Here is a 15605-nt window from a genome sequence, read left to right on the forward strand (position 1 = left end):
CGTAAAAGCAGGTGAGCTAGTTCTACTCTTTTTGGACATTTTCAGGTGTTTTGTGGTAGAAAACTGAGCGGGTAGAGCTTAATCAGCAACACTGTTACCAAGCAATAGACAGGCTAGAAAATGTTTAAACAATACAAGTTTTGGTGAAGCTTGCATTCAATTGCCTCTCCCTGTTGCACACAATAAGCTTAATTTTCCCCTGTCACAAGTGGATTCATGGCTGATGAAGATTAAAATGAAGTCGTCAACCCTGTTACAGTCAACCCTGTTACTTTATTTGGCACTTAATTTAATAGGCACTTACTATAGTCATTTTTTATTTAACCTCTTGAGATGGGAAAACGTTTTTTGATTCATTTGAACGTGCTATTTATGACAGAATATAACATTTTGCTGAAATAAAACTAGATTTTTTTTCATCACCAAGTTACACCACTCAAAAGGCACCTAATTAATGGAACGACCCAAGGGCTGAGCTAAACACACACTGGGGAACTACGTATGCACATATTCACACATACACACACTCACACACGCACGCACAGACACAAACACTTACGTACACACTCTATCCAGGGGAGAGTGTCCTCAAATCAAGCCACTCAAGGTGCCTGATGACTATAGCTATCAGAATATAAAGTATATGATTAGACCGTGGATCACAGGTGGCCGGCGGCAATTTCATTGGGGAGGACGGGCTTATAGTAATGGATGGAACGGAATATATGGAATGGTATCGAACAGATCAAACACAAGGTTTTCATGTGTTTGTTACCATTCCATTCCAATCATTCCAGCCATTATTATGAGCCGTCCTCCTCTCAGCAGCCTCCTGTGCATTGAGCTCAACCTGTGTTATGATACAGCATGGCACCACAATCACGCTTACTTAGTTGGTGTTAAGACTAAATAAAGTCAAAGCAGTGACACAGTACAGCCTACAGTACATGTCCTTGGTGACCAGGCTACTTCAGCTAATGTGAACTTGTGTGTTGAACCGCTTTAGGGAGGAGAGGACAAATCGCACACATGCTTTTTCCACACGCATCCGTCAGAAAGAAAAAAGTCTACAGTACTAATGAAACACTGTTATTCCTTAACAACGACACAAATGTACGTGTGTGTGTATCTGTGTGAATGTGCGTGTATTTGTGTGTGTATACAGTACCAGTCAAAAGTTTGGACACACCTATTCATTCAAGACTACCTCATGAAGCTGGTTGAGAGAATGCCAAAAGTGTGCAAAGGGTGGCTACTTTGAAGAATCTCAAAATAAAATATATTTTGATTTGTTTAAAACTTTTGGTCACTACATGATCCATATGTGTTATTTCATAGTTTTGAAGTCTTCACTATTATTCTACAATGTAGAAAATAGTACAAATAAAGAAAATTAGTAGGTGTGTCCAAACTTTTGACTGGTACTGTATGTCAGCACTTTAGTTGGTCAGAGCAGATTGCTCCTTTTGCAGCAGAGGGCAGACGGTTCAGTAGCAGTTACAATTAATCACTCTCCAACCAGTCAAGAACATGTGTACAGAAACACTCATGGCTCAGACGGGAGGGTGTGTGTGTGTGCGTGCATGTGTGTGTGTGTGTGTCTCAGGGAAGCAGGAAATTGTGATGTGTGTGGGGGGGTTAACAAAATGATGGTCCATTAAGGTTTCCACTCAGAGCATGTTTTTATAGAACAGATGAAAACGAGAGTTTGTCATCACGTTGTTAATGACGGTGTTATATGACCTTCCAGTGTGTGTGTGTGTAGAGAGAGAGAGAACTGAGGTTTGTGTGCAGAGAACAGTGTGTGTGTGTGTGTTTGTGCATATGTGTATGTGTGTGCGTGCGTTCATGCAAGTCATTTATCAAAGACTGTGTGTGTGCGTTTGTATTGAGTTTATGAGTGTGCGTGTGTGTGTGTGTGTGTGTGTGTGTGTGTGTGTGTGTGTGTGTGTGTGTGTGTGTGTGTGTGTGTGTGTGTGTGTGTGTCTCAGAGAAGCAGAGGGACGTGATGTGTGTGGGGGGGTTAACATAATGATGGCCCATTAAGGTTTTCACTCAGAGCATGTTTTTATAGACCAGATGAAAACGAGAGTTTGTTGTTTGTGTATGTATCTAGCATGTTTTCTCCATCTAGCATGTTGTCTCCATCTAGCATGTTTTCTCCATCTAGCATGTTGTCTCCATCTAGCATGTTTTCTCCTTCTAGCATGATGTCTCCATCTAGCATTTTGTCTCCATCTAGCATGTTTTCTCCATCTAGCATGTTGTCTCCATGTAGCATGTTGTATCCATGTAGCATGTTGTCTCCATGTAGCATGTTGTCTCCATCTAGCATGTTGTCTCCATGTAGCATGTTCTCACCATCTAGCATGTTGTCTCCATCTAGCATGTTTTCTCCATCTGGCATGTTGTCTCCATGAAGCATGTTGTCTCCATGTAGCATGTTGTCTCCATGTAGCACGTTGTCTCCATCTAGCATGCTGTCACCATCTAGAATGTTGTCTCCACGTAGCATATTGTCTCCATCTGGCATGTTGTCTCCATCTAGCATGTTTTCTCCATCTAGCATGTTATCTCAATCTAGCATGTTGTCTCTATCTAGCTTGTTGTCTCTATCTAGCTTGTTGTCTCTATCTAGCTTGTTGTCTCTATCTAGCATGTTGTCTCCATGTAGCATGGTGTCTCCATGTATCATGTTGTCTCCATCTAGCATGTTTTCTCCATCTGGCATGTTGTCTCCATGTAGCATGTTGTCTTCATGTAGCATGTTGTCTTCATGTAGCATGTTGTCTCCATCTGGCATGTTGTCTCCATTTAGCATGTTGTCTCCATGTAGCATGTTGTCTCCATCTGGCATGTTGTCTCCATGTAGCATGTTGTCTCCATGTAGCATGTTGTCTCCATCTAGAATGTTGTCTCCATGTAGCATGTTGTCTCCATGTAGCATGTTGTCTCCATCTAGCATGTTTTCTCCATCTAGCATGTTTTCTCCATCTGGCATTCTGTCTCCATGTAGAATGTTGTCTCCATCTAGCATGTTTTCTCCATCTAGCATGTTGTCTCCATGTAGCATGTTGTATCCATGTAGCATGTTGTCTCCATGTAGCATGTTGTCTCCATCTAGCATGTTGTCTCCATGTAGCATGTTCTCACCATCTAGCATGTTGTCTCCATCTAGCATGTTTTCTCCATGTAGCATGTTGTCTCCATCTGGCATGTTGTCTCCATGTAGCATGTTGTCTCCATGTAGCATGTTGTCTCCATCTAGAATGTTGTCTCCATGTAGCATGTTGTCTCCATGGAGCATGTTGTATCCATGTAGCATGTTGTCTCCATGTAGCATGTTGTCTCCATCTAGCATGTTGTCTTCATGTAGCATGTTGTCTCCATCTGGCATGTTGTCTCCATTTAGCATGTTGTCTCCATGTAGCATGTTGTCTCCATCTGGCATGTTGTCTCCATGTAGCATGTTGTCTCCATGTAGCATGTTGTCTCCATCTAGAATGTTGTCTCCATGTAGCATGTTGTCTCCATGTAGCATGTTGTCTCCATCTAGCATGTTTTCTCCATCTAGCATGTTTTCTCCATCTGGCATTCTGTCTCCATGTAGAATGTTGTCTCCATCTAGCATGTTTTCTCCATCTAGCATGTTGTCTCCATGTAGCATGTTGTATCCATGTAGCATGTTGTCTCCATGTAGCATGTTGTCTCCATCTAGCATGTTGTCTCCATGTAGCATGTTCTCACCATCTAGCATGTTGTCTCCATCTAGCATGTTTTCTCCATCTGGCATGTTGTCTCCATGAAGCATGTTGTCTCCATGTAGCATGTTGTCTCCATGTAGCACGTTTTCTCCATCTAGCATGCTGTCTCCACGTAGCATATTGTCTCCATCTGGCATGTTGTCTCCATCTAGCATGTTGTCTCCATCTATCATGTTGTCTCCATGTAGCATGTTGTCTCTATCTAGCAGGTTGTCTCCATCTAGCGTGTTGTCTCCATGTAGCATGTTGTCTCCATCTAGCATTTTGTCTCCATCTAGCATGTTGTCTCCATCTAGCAGGTTTTCTCCATCTAGCATGTTGTCCCCATCTAGCATGTTTTCTCCATCTAGCATGTTGTCTCCATGTAGCTTGTTGTCTCCATGTAGCATGTTGTCTCCATGTAGTACAAAAAAAGTATGAATGTCTCCATTTAGCATGTTGTCTCCATGTAGCATGTTGTCTCCATCTGGCATGTTGTCTCCATGTAGCATGTTGTCTCCATGTAGCATGTTGTCTCCATCTAGAAGGTTGTCTCCATGTAGCATGTTGTCTCCATGTAGCATGGTGTGTCCATCTAGCATGTTTTCTCCATCTGGTATTCTGTCTCCATGTAGAATGTTGTTTCCATCTAGCATGTTGTCTCCATGTAGCATGTTGTCTCCATCTAGCATGTTTTCTCCATGTAGCATTCTGTCTCCATGTAGAATGTTGTCTCCATCTAGCATGTTGTGTCCATCTAGCATGTTGTCTCCATGTAGCATGTTGTCTCCATGTAGCATGTTGACTCCATCTAGCTTGTTGTCTCTATCTAGCATGTTGTCTCCATCTAGCATTTTGTCTCCATCTAGCATGTTGTCTCCATCTAGCATGTTGTCTCCATCTAGCATGTTGTCTCCATCTAGCATGTTGTCACCATATAGAATGTTTTGTCCATGTAGCATGTTGTCTCCATCTGGCATGTTGTCTCCATTTAGCATGTTGTCTCCATGTAGCATGTTGTCTCCATCTGGCATGTTGTCTCCATGTAGCATGTTGTCTCCATGTAGCATGTTGTCTCCATCTAGAATGTTGTCTCCATGTAGCATGTTGTCTCCATGTAGCATGTTGTCTCCATCTAGCATGTTTTCTCCATCTAGCATGTTTTCTCCATCTGGCATTCTGTCTCCATGTAGAATGTTGTCTCCATCTAGCATGTTTTCTCCATCTAGCATGTTGTCTCCATGTAGCATGTTGTATCCATGTAGCATGTTGTCTCCATGTAGCATGTTGTCTCCATCTAGCATGTTGTCTCCATGTAGCATGTTCTCACCATCTAGCATGTTGTCTCCATCTAGCATGTTTTCTCCATCTGGCATGTTGTCTCCATGAAGCATGTTGTCTCCATGTAGCATGTTGTCTCCATGTAGCACGTTTTCTCCATCTAGCAAGCTGTCTCCACGTAGCATATTGTCTCCATCTGGCATGTTGTCTCCATGTAGCATGTTGTCTCCATCTAGCATGTTATCTCAATCTAGCATGTTGTCTCTATCTAGCTTGTTGTCTCTATCTAGCTTGTTGTCTCTATCTAGCATGTTGTCTCCATGTAGCATGTTGTCTCCATGTATCATGTTGTCTCCATCTAGCATGTTTTCTCCATCTGGCATGTTGTCTCCATGTAGCATGTTGTCTCCATGTAGCATGTTGTCTCCATCTAGCATGTTTTCTCCATCTGGCATGTTTTCTCCATCTGGCATGTTGTCTCCATCTATCATGTTGTCTCCATCTAGCATGTTGTCTCTATCTAGCAGGTTGTCTCCATCTAGCGTGTTGTCTCCATGTAGCATGTTGTCTCCATGTAGCATGTTGTCTCCATCTAGCATTTTGTCTCCATCTAGCATGTTGTCTCCATCTAGCAGGTTTTCTCCATCTAGCATGTTGTCCCCATCTAGCATGTTTTCTCCATCTAGCATGTTGTCTCCATCTAGCATGTTTTCTCCATCGGGCATGTTGTCTCCATGAAGCATGTTGTATCCATGTAGCATGTTGTCTCTATCGAGCATGTTGTCTCCATGTAGCATGTTGTCACCATATAGAATGTTGTCTCCATCTAGCATGTTGTCTCCATCTAGCATGTTTTCTCCATCGGGCATGTTGTCTCCATGAAGCATGTTGTATCCATGTAGCAGGTTGTCTCCATCTAGCGTGTTATCTCCATGTAGCATGTTGTCTCCATCTAGCATTTTGTCTCCATCTGGCATGTTGTCTCCATGTAGCATGTTGTCTCCATGTAGCATGTTGTCTCCATCTAGCATGTTTTCTCCATCTGGCATGTTTTCTCCATCTGGCGTGTTGTCTCCATGTAGCATGTTGTCTCCATGTAGCATGTTGTCTCCATGTATCATGTTGTCTCCATCTAGCATGTTTTCTCCATCTGGTATGTTGTCTCCATGTAGCATGTTGTCTCCATGTAGCATGTTGTCTCCATCTAGCATGTTTTCTCCATCTGGCATGTTGTCTCCATCTGGCATGTTGTCTCCATCTATCATGTTGTCTCCATCTAGCATGTTGTCTCTATCTAGCAGGTTGTCTCCATCTAGCGTGTTGTCTCCATGTAGCATGTTGTCTCCATGTAGCATGTTGTCTCCATCTAGCATTTTGTCTCCATCTAGCATGTTGTCTCCATCTAGCAGGTTTTCTCCATCTAGCAGGTTTTCTCCATCTAGCATGTTGTCCCCATCTAGCATGTTTTCTCCATCTAGCATGTTGTCTCTATCTAGCATGTTTTCTCCATCGGGCATGTTGTCTCCATGAAGCATGTTGTATCCATGTAGCATGTTGTCTCTATCGAGCATGTTGTCTCCATGTAGCATGTTGTCACCATATAGAATGTTGTCTCCATCTAGCATGTTGTCTCTATCTAGCAGGTTGTCTCCATCTAGCGTGTTGTCTCCATGTAGCATGTTGTCTCCATGTAGCATGTTGTCTCCATCTAGCATTTTGTCTCCATCTAGCATGTTGTCTCCATCTAGCAGGTTTTCTCCATCTAGCAGGTTTTCTCCATCTAGCATGTTGTCCCCATCTAGCATGTTTTCTCCATCTAGCATGTTGTCTCCATGTAGCTTGTTATCTCCATGTAGCATGTTGTCTCCATCTAGCATGTTTTCTCCATCGGGCATGTTGTCTCCATGAAGCATGTTGTATCCATGTAGCATGTTGTCTCTATCGAGCATGTTGTCTCCATGTAGCATGTTGTCACCATATAGAATGTTGTCTCCATCTAGCATGTTTTCTCCATCGGGCATGTTGTCTCCATGAAGCATGTTGTATCCATGTAGCATGTTTTCTCCATCGGGCATGTTGTCTCCATGAAGCATGTTGTATCCATGTAGCATGTTGTCTCTATCGAGCATGTTGTCTCCATGTAGCATGTTGTCTCCATGTAGCATGTTGTCTCCATCTAGAATGTTGTCTCCATGTAGCATGTTGTCTCCATGTAGCATGTTGTCTCCATCTAGCATGTTTTCTCCATCTAGCATGTTTTCTCCATCTGGCATTCTGTCTCCATGTAGAATGTTGTCTCCATCTAGCATGTTTTCTCCATCTAGCATGTTGTCTCCATGTAGCATGTTGTATCCATGTAGCATGTTGTCTCCATGTAGCATGTTGTCTCCATCTAGCATGTTGTCTCCATGTAGCATGTTCTCACCATCTAGCATGTTGTCTCCATCTAGCATGTTTTCTCCATCTGGCATGTTGTCTCCATGAAGCATGTTGTCTCCATGTAGCATGTTGTCTCCATGTAGCACGTTTTCTCCATCTAGCATGCTGTCTCCACGTAGCATATTGTCTCCATCTGGCATGTTGTCTCCATGTAGCATGTTGTCTCCATCTAGCATGTTATCTCAATCTAGCATGTTGTCTCTATCTAGCTTGTTGTCTCTATCTAGCTTGTTGTCTCTATCTAGCATGTTGTCTCCATGTAGCATGTTGTCTCCATGTATCATGTTGTCTCCATCTAGCATGTTTTCTCCATCTGGCATGTTGTCTCCATGTAGCATGTTGTCTCCATCTAGCATGTTGTCTCCATCTAGCATGTTTTCTCCATCTGGCATGTTTTCTCCATCTGGCATGTTGTCTCCATCTATCATGTTGTCTCCATCTAGCATGTTGTCTCTATCTAGCAGGTTGTCTCCATCTAGCGTGTTGTCTCCATGTAGCATGTTGTCTCCATGTAGCATGTTGTCTCCATCTAGCATTTTGTCTCCATCTAGCATGTTGTCTCCATCTAGCAGGTTTTCTCCATCTAGCATGTTGTCCCCATCTAGCATGTTTTCTCCATCTAGCATGTTGTCTCCATCTAGCATGTTTTCTCCGTCGGGCATGTTGTCTCCATGAAGCATGTTGTATCCATGTAGCATGTTGTCTCTATCGAGCATGTTGTCTCCATGTAGCATGTTGTCACCATATAGAATGTTGTCTCCATCTAGCATGTTGTCTCCATCTAGCATGTTTTCTCCATCTAGCATGTTGTCTCCATGAAGCATGTTGTATCCATGTAGCAGGTTGTCTCCATCTAGCGTGTTATCTCCATGTAGCATGTTGTCTCCATCTAGCATTTTGTCTCCATCTGGCATGTTGTCTCCATGTAGCATGTTGTCTCCATGTAGCATGTTGTCTCCATCTAGCATGTTTTCTCCATCTGGCATGTTTTCTCCATCTGGCGTGTTGTCTCCATGTAGCATGTTGTCTCCATGTAGCATGTTGTCTCCATGTATCATGTTGTCTCCATCTAGCATGTTTTCTCCATCTGGCATGTTGTCTCCATGTAGCATGTTGTCTCCATGTAGCATGTTGTCTCCATCTAGCATGTTTTCTCCATCTGGCATGTTGTCTCCATCTGGCATGTTGTCTCCATCTATCATGTTGTCTCCATCTAGCATGTTGTCTCCATCTAGCATTTATCCTAGCATGTTGTCTCCATCTAGCAGTGTTGTCTCCATGCTAGCATGTTGTCTCCATAGTAGCATGTTGTCTCCATCTAGCATGTTGTCTCCATCTAGCATGTTGTCACCATATAGAATGTTTTGTCATGTAGCATTTTGTCTCCTCTGGCATGTTGTCTCTGCATGTTTGTCTCCTGTAGCATGTTGTCTCCTATCTGGCAATGTTGTTCCATGTAGCATGTTTCTCCATGTAGCATGTTGTCTCCATCTAGAATGTTTCTCCATGTAGCATGTTTCTCCATCTAGCATGTTTGTCTCCATCTAGCATGTTTTCTCACATTCTAGCATGTTATGTCTCCATCGGCATTCTAGCTCTAGATTTGTCTCCATCTAGCATGTTTTCTCTCTCTAGCATTTGTCCTCATGTATGCATGTTTGATCCATGTCAGCATGTTGTCCTCCATGTAGCAATGTTTGTCTCCATCTAGTCATGTTGTCTCCATGTAGCTGTTCTCACATCTAGCATGTTGTCTCCATCAGCATGTTTTTCCATCTGGCATGTTGTCTCCATGAGCATGTTGTCTCCATGTAGCATGTTGTCTCCATTGTAGCACGTTTTTCTCCATCTGCAATGCTGTCCCTCAGCTGTAGCATATTGTCCTCCATCTGGCATGTTTTTCCATCTAGCATTTTCCTCCCATCTAGATGTCTCATCTAGCATGTTGTCTCTATCTAGCTTGTTGTCTCTATCTAGCTTGTTGTCTCTATCTAGCTTGTTGTCTCCTATTGGCTATGTCATGTTGTCTCCATGTATCATGTTGTCTCCATCAGCATGTTTCTCCTGCAGTTGTCTCCAGTAGATTTGTCTCCATGTAGCATGTTGTCTCATCTAGCATGTTTTCTTCCATCTGGCATGTTCTCTCATTGGCTTGTTGTCTCCATTATGCATGTTGTCCATTGCATGTTGTTGTCTCTCATCTAGCCGTTGTCTCCATCTAGCGTTTGTCTCCATGTAGCATGTTTTCTCCATGTGCATGTTTCTCCATCTAGCATTTTTCTCCATCTAGCATGTTTCTCCATCTAGCAGTTGTCTCCATTAGCTGTTGTCCCATCTAGCATGTTTTCTCCATCTAGCATGTTTCTCCTCTGCATTTTCTCCATCGGCATGTGTCCCAGAAGCATGTTGTATCCATGTAGCATGTTGTCTCTATCGAGCATGTTGTCTCCATGTTAGCATGTTTGTCACCATAGTAGAATGTTGTCTCCATCGAGCTATGTTTGTCCTCCATCGTAGCATGTTTTCTCGCATGTGGCATGTTGTCTCCATGAGCATGTTGTTCCATGTCAGCAGTTGTCTCCATCTGCGTGTTTCTCCATGTAGCATGTTGTCTCCATCTAGCATTTTCTCCATCTGCATGTTGTCTCCATGTAGCATGTTTCTCCATGTAGCATGTTGTCCTCCATCTAGCATGTTTTCTCCATCGATTTTTTTCTTCCATCTGGCGTGTTGTCTCCATGTAGCATGTTGTCTCCATGGTAGACATGTTGTCTCCATGTCAGGGTTGTCCTCCATCTGCATGTTTTCTTCCATCTAGATGTTGTCTCCATGTAGCATGTTGTCTCCATTAGCATGTTGTCTCCATCTAGCATGTTTTCTCCATCTGCATGTTGTCTCCAATCTGGCATGTTGTCTCCATCTTCATGTGTCTCCATCTAGCTGTTGTCTCTATCTAGCAGGTTGTCTCCATCTAGCGTGTTGTCTCCATGTACATGTTGTCTCCATGTAGCATGTTTGTCTCCATCTAGCATTTTGTCTCCATCTAGCATGTTTGTCTCCCTCTTAGCAGGTTTTCTCCATCTCAGCAGGTTTTCTCCATCTAGCATGTGTCCCCATCTAGCATGTTTTTCTCCATCTAGCATGTTGTCTCTATGCTCAGCATGTTTTCCTCCATCGGTGCTTATGTTGTTCCATGAGCATGTTGTATCCATGTAGCATGTTTCTCTATCGAGCATGTTGTCTCCGATGTAGCATGTTGTCATCCATTAGATGTTGTCTCCATCTAGCTGGTTGTCTCTATCTAGCAGTGTTGTCCTCCATCTAGCGTGTTGTCTCCATGTAGCTGTTGTACTCCATGTACATGTTGTCTCCATCTAGGTCTCTTTGTCTCCATCTAGCATGTTGTCTCCATTAGCTTTCTCCATCTGAGCATTTTTCTCCATCTAGCATGTTGTCCCCATCTAGCATTTTGTCTCCTCTAGCATGTTTGCTCCATTACTTGTTATCTCCATGTAGTCATGTTGTCTCCATCTAGCATGTTTTCTCCATCGGCATGTTGTCTCCATGAGCTGTTATCCCATGAGCATGTTGTCTCTATCGTAGCATGTTGTCTCCATGTAGCATGTTTGTCCATCTATATGAGAATTGTTGTCTCCATCTAGCATGTTTGTCTCCATCGGGCATGTTGTCTCCATGAGCATTTTGTTCCATGTAGCATGTTTTCTTTCTCCATCGGCATGTTCTCCAGCTGTGTATCCATGTACTTTTGTCTCTCTCAGCATGTTGTCTCTCCATGTTAGCATGTTGTCTCCATGTAGCATGTTGTCTCCATCTGGCATGTTGTCTCCATGTGCATGTTGTCTCCATGTAGCATGTTGCTCCATCTAGATGTTTCTCCATGTACATGTTGTCTCCATGTAGCATGTTGTCTCCATCTAGCATGTTTTCTCCATCTAAGCATGTTTTCTCCATCTGGCATTCTGTCTCCATGTAGAATGTTGTCTCCATCTAGCATTTTTTCTCCATCTAGCATGTTGTCTCCATGTAGCATGTTGTATCCATGTAGCATGTTGTCTCCATGTAGCATGTTTGTCTCCCATCTAGCATGTTGTCTCCATGTAGCATTTCTCACCATCTAGCATGTTGTCTCCATCTAGCATTTTTCCTCCATCTGGAATGTTGTCTCCATGAAGCTGTTGTCTCCATGTAGCATGTTGTCTCCATGTAGCACGTTTTCCTCTCCATCTAGCATGCTGTCTCCACGTAGCATATTGTCTCCATCTGGCATGTTTCTCCATGTAGCATGTTGTCTCCATCTAGCATGTTTCTCAATCTAGCATGTTGTCTCTATCTAGCTGTTGTCTCTATCTACTTGTTTTCTATCTGCATGTTGTCTCCATGTAGCATGTTGTCTCCATTGTATGTTTGTCTCCATCTAGCATGTTTTTCTCCATCTGGCATGTTGTCTCCATGTAGCATGTTGTCTCATCAGGCATGTTTCTCCATCTGCATGTTTTCTCCATCTGCATGTTTTCTCCATCTGGCATGTTGTCTCCATCTATCGATGTTGTCTCCATCTAGCATCCGCTGAGCCCTGTTGTCTCTATCTAGCAGGTTTCTCCATCTAGCGTGTTGTCTCATGTAGCATGTTGTCTCCATGTAGCATGTTGTCTCCATCTAGCATTTTGTCTCCATCTAGCATGTTTCTCCATCTAGCAGGTTTTCCTCCATCTAGCATGTTGTCCCCATCTAGCATGTTTTCTCCATCTAGGCATGTTGTCTCCATCTAGCATGTTTTCCTCTACGTCGGCATGTTGTCTCCATGAGGCATGTTGTATCCATGTAGCATGTTGTCTCTATCGAGCATGTTGTCTCCATGTAGCATGTTGTCACCATATAGAATGTTTGTCTCCATCTAGCATGTTTTGTCTCACATCTAGCATGTTTTTCTCTCCATCTAGCTGTTGTCTCCTAAGCATGTTGTATCCCATGTAGCAGGTTGTCTCCATCTAGCGTGTTATCTCCATGTAGCATGTTGTCCTCCATCTAGCATTTTGTCTCCTCTGGCATGTTGTCTCCATGTAGCATGTTGTCTCCATGTAGCATGTTTTGTCTCCATCTGCATGTTTTCCTCATCTGGCATGTTTTCCTCATCTGGCTGTTTGTCTCCCATGTAGCATGTTGTCTCCATGTAGCATGTTGTCTCCATGTAGTCATTTGGTCTCCATCTAGCATGTTTTTCCCATCTGCATGTTGTCTCCATGTAGCATGTTGTCTCCATGTAGCATGTTGTCTCATCTGGCATTTTGTCTCCATCTATCATGTTGTCTCCATCTAGCATGTTGTCTCTATCTAGCAGTTTTGTCTCCATCTAGCGTGTTGTCTCCTGTAGCATGTTGTCTCCATGTAGCATGTTGTCTCCATCTAGCATTTTGTCTCCATCTAGCATGTTGTCTCCATCTAGCAGGTTTTCTCCGTCTAGCAGTTTTCTCCATCTAGCATGTTGTCCCCATCTAGCATGTTTTCTCCATCTAGCATGTTGCTCCATCTAGCATGTTTTTCTCCATCGGGCATGTTGTCTCCATGAAGCATGTTTGTATCCATGTAGCATGTTGTCTCTATCGAGCATGTTGTCTCCATGTAGCATGTTTGTCACCATATAGAATGTTGTCTCCATCTAGCATGTTGTCTCTATCTAGCAGGTTGTCTCCATCTAGCGTTTGTCTTCCATGTAGCATGTTTGTCTCATGTAGCATGTTGTCTCCATCTAGCATTTGTCTCCTCTAGCATGTTGTCTCCATCTAGCAGGTTTTCCATCTACAGGTTTTCTCCATCTACAGTTGTCACCCATCTAGCATGTTTTCCTCCATCTGCATGTTGTCTCCATGTAGCTTGTTATCTCCATGTAGCTGTTGTCTCCTCTAGAGCTGTTTCCTCATCGCCATGTTTGTCTCCATGAAGCATGTTGTATCCATGTATCCCCCCACATGTTTGTCTCTATCGGCATGTTTTGTCTCCATGTTAGCATGTTGTCACCATATAGATGTTGTCTCCATCTAGCATGTTTTCTCCATCGGGCATGTTTCTCCATGAAGCATGTTGTATCCATGTAGCATGTTGTCTCTCATCGAGCATGTTGTCTCCATTTAGCATGGTTGTCATCCATATAGCATGTTGTCTCATCTCATGTTTTCTCCTGTTCATGTTGTCTCCATGAAGCATGTTGTTCCCATGTAGCATGTTTCTCTATCGAGGCATGTTGTCTCCATGTAGTCAATAGTGTTGTCTCCATCTAGCATGTTTCTCCATCTAGCATTTTGTCTCCATCTGGCTGTTGCTCCATGTAAGTCATGTTGTCTCCATGCTAGCAGTTTTGTCTCCATCTAGCGTGTTATCTCCCATGTAGCTGTTGTCTCCATCTAGCATGTTTGTCTCCATCTAGCAGTTGTTCTTCCGGCTAGCATGTTGTCTCCATCTGAGCATGTTGTCTCCATCGTAGCATGTTTCTCCATCTAGAGTTTGTCCATCCATCTAGCATGTTTCCTCATCTTAGCTGTGTCCTCCAGTAGCTTGTTGTCTCCATTAGCATGTTGTTCTCCATCGTAGCATGTTGTCTCCATGTAACTTTTTCTCCATGTGATGTTGTCCTCTATGTAGTCGTTTTGTGTCCATCTAGCATGTTGTCTCCATCTAGCATTTGTCACCATTAATGTTTTGTCCATTAGGTCATCTGGTGTTGTCTCCATCTTCATGTTGTCTCCATCGAGAGCATGGTATCCATGTAGCATGTTGTCTCCTATCGAGCATGTTGTCTCCTGTATCATGTTGTCCAGTGAGTTGTCTCCATCTAGCATGTTGTCTCCATCTAGCTGTTGCTCTCAGCATGTTTGTCTCCATGGCTTGTACTAGCAGGTTGTCTCATCTAGGTGTTATCCCAGTAGCATGTTTCACCATTAGCATTTGTCTCCATCTACATGTTTCCTCCATCTGTCGTTTTTCTCCTGAAGCATGTTGTTCTCCATGTAGCATGTTGTCTCCATGTAGCAGTTTTTTCTCATCAGCATGTGCCAATGATGTGTCTCCACGTAGCATAGTTGTCTCCATCTGGCATGTTGTCCCATGTAGCATGTTGTCTCCATTAGCATGTTGTCTTCGAGGTCTCATCTGCGCTCCATGTTGTCTCACATGTATCGCATGTTTGTCTCCATGTAGCATGTTGTCTCCATCTAGACATGTGTCTCCATGTAGCATTGTTGTCTCCATGTAGCATTGTCGTGTGTCCATCTCTCATGTTTCTCCATCTGGTCTATGTGCTGTTCTCAAACAAAACTGTATGTTTTTCCATCTAGCATGTTGTCTCCATGTAGCATGTTGTCTCCATCTAGCATGTTTTCTCCATCTGCATGTTGTCTCCACTGTAGATGTTGTCTCCTCTACTAGTTGTGTCCCATCTAGCATGTTTGTCTCCATGTACATGTTGTCTCCTTATAGCATGTGCTCATTGCTTGTTTCTCTATCTAGCATGTTTGTCTCCATCTAGCATTTGTCTCCTCTAGCATGTCTCATCTAGCATGTTGTTCCACTAGCAATGTTGTTCTCCATCTGCATGTTGTCACCATATAGAATGTTTTTTCCCATGTAGCATGTTGTCTCCATCTGAGCTGTTGTCTCCATGCATGTTGTCTCATGTAGCATGTGTCTCTGCTGTTGTCTCCATTAGCATGTTGTCTCCATGTAGCATGTTTTCTCCATCGGGCATGTTGTCTCCATGAAGCATGTTGTATCCATTAGCTGTTGTTCTCTAATCTATGCATGTTGTCTCCATGTAGCATTTTGTCACCATATGTGTTGGTCTCCATCTAGCTCTTCTAGCATGTTGTCTCATCGGCATGTTGTCTCCATGAGCATGTTGTTCATCCATTGCATGTTGTCTCCATCTGCGTGTATCTCCATGTAGCATGTTGTTCTCCATCAGCATTTTTCTCCATCTAGCATGTTGTCTCCATCTGTAGCTATTTTTGTCATCTAGCATGTTTCGTCTCCTGTTCTAAGCAGTTTTCTCCAGTCTGCATGTTGTCTCCATCTAGCATTTGTTTCTCCATCTAGGCATGTTGTCTCCATGTAGCTATGTTGTCTCCAGTA

Source organism: Salvelinus namaycush, chromosome 10, assembly GCF_016432855.1.
Source record: "Salvelinus namaycush isolate Seneca chromosome 10, SaNama_1.0, whole genome shotgun sequence".
NCBI lineage: Eukaryota > Metazoa > Chordata > Actinopteri > Salmoniformes > Salmonidae > Salvelinus > Salvelinus namaycush.